General features: G+C 53.6%; 1 long non-coding RNA gene across 1 annotated transcript; it reads left to right on the top strand.

Annotated features, from left to right (window-relative positions):
- Positions 1 to 419: 419 nt before the first annotated feature.
- LOC105531317 lies at positions 420 to 3,099 on the top strand. Its single transcript, XR_001004781.1, has 2 exons — positions 420 to 697; positions 2,274 to 3,099. It is a non-coding gene; the product is annotated as an uncharacterized LOC105531317 (long non-coding RNA).
- The last annotated feature ends 686 nt before the right edge of the window (positions 3,100 to 3,785 follow it).

The raw sequence follows: 3,785 nt of genomic DNA, 5'->3' as shown, positions 1-3,785 counted from the left end.
GGAGCACCCCAGCGCTTCTGCCTAGGCCTCTGCACAGACTCCAGGGGCACCTGTGGGGCTGAGGGCAAGTGGTAGCACAGTGCCTCTGGCCAGGACTGGCCCAGCCCTCTTCCCTGCCCCCAGCTCCTCCCCATGGAAGAAAGGGGAGAACAGGACTGGCTAGTTGAGGACACTGGGGACTGGGCCTGCCTAAGAGTGACAGTTCTGGGCCTCTCCCTGCTCCCCGTAAATGCCAGCCAGGGTGTGGGGCCCAGGAGGCTCCAGTGCTTTCCCAGTCCAAAGGTCACTAACTGCCCAAAGGCTGGGAGTGTGTGGAGGGGGCAGTTCTCCAGGCAGGGAGGTGCAGGAATAAAGGGGGTGTGGGGAGAGAGGAAGAGGCTGAGCTTGTGGGGCCTGAGAGCCTCTCCCCTGGGCAGGGCGGGGCCACTGGGCTGCCTTAGATTCCCCCACCTCTCAGCCTGCTGCCTTTGGACAAAGCTCTGCAGAGGAGCCCCATCTCCTTCAGCCCCCTCCTGCCTTTGGGGTGCAAGTCTCCTGAAGGACTTGAGTGAGATGTCACCAAGCGACAGGCTGTCAGGCTCTTGGCAGCAAGTCCTGGCCCAGCGACTCAACAGCAGAGTCTCTCCTTGGGGCATCTGTCCTTATCAGGGGGGATGCTGTCAGACTTGCTAATGGTGGAATTTCTGGCATGTGGCAGGTGGGTAAAGGAGACCCCTGGGCTACGGAGCCATTTGCAAGTCCCTCAGATGGCCTAATGCTCCACTGCAGCCATGGTCGCTGGGAAGCCAAGTGGACTCCATGGGGCTCCAAGTGGTGGGAAGGAGCTCCTGGGAGACACAGTGTGGCCCAGATGCCCTGGGCATGGGGACATCCAAGCACAGGTGAGAAACTTGTGCAGGGAGGGTGCAGAGGAAATTTGGAAATGGCTGAGAGGCTGGACTCAAGGTCTTTTGGGCTTGAACTGAGCTCAAGCGATCCACCTACTTCAGCCTCCCAAAGTGCTGGGATTACAGTCGTGAGCCACGGCATCCGGCTGGACTTGAGGTCTCTTGTTCCCTGATCCTGGGCTTGGCATGAAGCAGGCAGGAGGCTGAAGGGGACAGGTAAAAAGATGCCTACCTGGGCACTGTGTTGTAGACTAAATGAGCCCTCAGACTGTGGAAGTCTCAGAAATCAGAGAAAGAGGCCTGGTGTGGTGGCTTGCACCTGTAATCCTAACACTTTGGGAGGCTGAGGTAGGAGGATCACTTGCGCCCAGGAGGTTGAGGCTGGAATGACCCATAATCACGCCAATGCACTCCAGCCTGAGTGACAGAAAGAGACCCTGTCTCAAAAAAGAAAAAACAAAACAGAAGAAGGGACCGGCACTTCCAAGTCAGAGAGAGCTCCCTGAAGAGGTGGGCCTCGTAATTGAGAAAGAAAGCAGTTGAGACAGACACAGGGGGGCTGTGGGAACAAGAGTCTGGAGGTGGGAGCATGCCGGGCAGGTGTAAGGACTGGTGAGTCACCAGGGGAAATGTGTAGAAAGGCTGTGGGTGATGAGGTGGTAAACGGTGGAGAGCTCTACCCTGAGCTCCATGCCCTTCCAAGCCTTTGCCCATGCTTATGGTTGAATTGTGTCTCCATGCCATGCACACAAAGATATACATTGGGCTGGGCACGGTGGCTCATGCCTGTAATCCCAGCACTTTGGGAGGCCAAGGCAGGTGGATCACCTGAGGTTGGGAGTTTGAAACCAGCCTGACCAACATGGAAAAACCCCGTCTCTACTAAAAATAAAATTAGCTGGGCGTGGTGGCGCATGCCTGTAATCCCACCTCCTCAGGAGGCTGAGGCAGGAGAATCGCTTGAACCCAGGAGGCAGAGATTGTGGTGAGCCGAGATTGTGCCATTGCACTCCAGCCTGGGCAACAAGAGCAAAACTCCATCTCAAAAAAAAAAAAATGTGTGTGTGTGTATATATATATATATATACACACACACATACATATGTTGAAATCCTAACCTCCTGTACCTGTAAAGGTGACTGTATTTGGAAACAGAGTCTTTGCAGATTTAATAGTGTTAAAATAAGGTCATCAGAGTGGGCCCTACTCTGGTATGTCTGGTGTCCTTATAAGAAGAGGGAAAGTTGTTGGGGTGATGGATATCCCAACTATCTTGATTTGGTTTTATACATTGTATACATGTGTCCAAATATCACCTGTACCCCCAAATAGGTACAACTATTATGTAGCAATAAAACATTTTTATTTTTACTTTTTTAAAAAGAGGGCCAAGTGCAGTGGCTCACACCTATAATCCCAGCACCTTGGGAGGCTGAGGCATGAGGATTGCTTGAGCCCAGGAGTTCATTACCAGCCCGGGCAACATAGCGAGATCCCGTCTCCACAAAAAAATTTTTAAAAATTTGCTGGGCATGGTGGCCTGTGCCTATAGTCCCAGCTCCTTGGGAGACTGAGGCAGGAGGATCAACTTGAGCCCAGAAGGTCAAGGCTGCAGTGAGCCATGATCATGCCAGCGCACTTGAGCCTGGACCACACAGCAAGACCCTATAGGGAAGACGGCCAGGTGAAAATGAAGGCGGAGACCAGAGTTATGCGTCCAAAAGCCAAGGAATGCGAGGGACTACCAGAAGCTGGAAGAGGCAAGGCAGGATCCCCCACTAAAGGCCTTGGAGGGAGCACTGCTTTAACAACACCTCAATTTGGGATGTCTGTTCTCCGGAACTGTGGGAATAAGTGTCTGCTGCTGTAAGCCGCCCCGCCTGTGGCACTTTGCTACAGCAGCCCCAGGATCCTGACCCAGCCAGGCTGCTCCTGCTGCCCAGCATGCCCTTCCCTCATCCCTCCAGCTGGTCTCTCACTGCGTTCGAGCCCCGTTAGCTGCTCGGGCCCCCACTCTGTGTGCCCCCAATTCTGGGTGCTTATTCAGTACACCTGTAAGGTTTGCTGGCCAGCCTGTCTCCCTGGCTAGACTGCAGGCTCCTTCAGGGCAGGCCTGACCTGTGCTAGGGCAGTGTGATGTCGGGTACAGAATAGGTGCTCCTTAGATGTGGGGTGAATAAAGGAATGCTTGAAGGGTAATGGGCCCCTATGAGACTGGGATGTGCCATCTGCTCCTTCACAGCCTGGCTCATCTCGGGCTAGGGACATGGCAGTGCTCAGAGAGGTTACAGCATCTTCCACACAGACCATTCTCAGCTCTGCCACTCTCCAGTTCCCTCTTGGTGCCATATGAGTTTGAGGAACTTGGGGAAATTCCTAACCTTGCCTTTCAATTGAGCCATTAGCCCTTGGAGTTAGCCACAATGTAATTGCTCAGGTCCCTCCAACAAGGGGACTGTGTCTGTGGCTTGATGACTCATGCACACTGCTCCATCCCACAACCTTGGGCAGGACTTGGGGCTGGGGACAGTGCCAGCCGGCACAGGCGAGGAACTTGGACATCCCGTTACCCCAACCCAGTCCCCAGGAACAGAGTATACTCAAGGCTTCAGGACAAAAATCTAGAAGCAAGGAGACAAACTGAGTGAGATTTGAGTGATGAAAAGGAGCAGACAGACAGCAGCGAGTACAAAGGCCCTGAGGCAGAAATGAGCTTGGCATGATCAAGAACTGAAAAGAGCACAGGGGAGGTTGCAACACAGTGAAAGAGAGGTCAGTGATAGGACATGCGATTAGACGGGGCCCACTGGACAATCCCAGGATAATCCCTCCCTCTCAAGGCCCTTAATTTAATCATATCTGCAAAGTGCCTTCTGCCATGTCAGGGAACGTATTCAC

Source organism: Mandrillus leucophaeus, unplaced genomic scaffold (assembly GCF_000951045.1).
Source record: "Mandrillus leucophaeus isolate KB7577 unplaced genomic scaffold, Mleu.le_1.0 Scaffold88, whole genome shotgun sequence".
NCBI classification, from domain to species: Eukaryota; Metazoa; Chordata; class Mammalia; order Primates; family Cercopithecidae; genus Mandrillus; species Mandrillus leucophaeus.
Note: the sequence above shows the minus strand (reverse complement) of the source record. Positions and strands in the feature narration are given on the sequence as shown.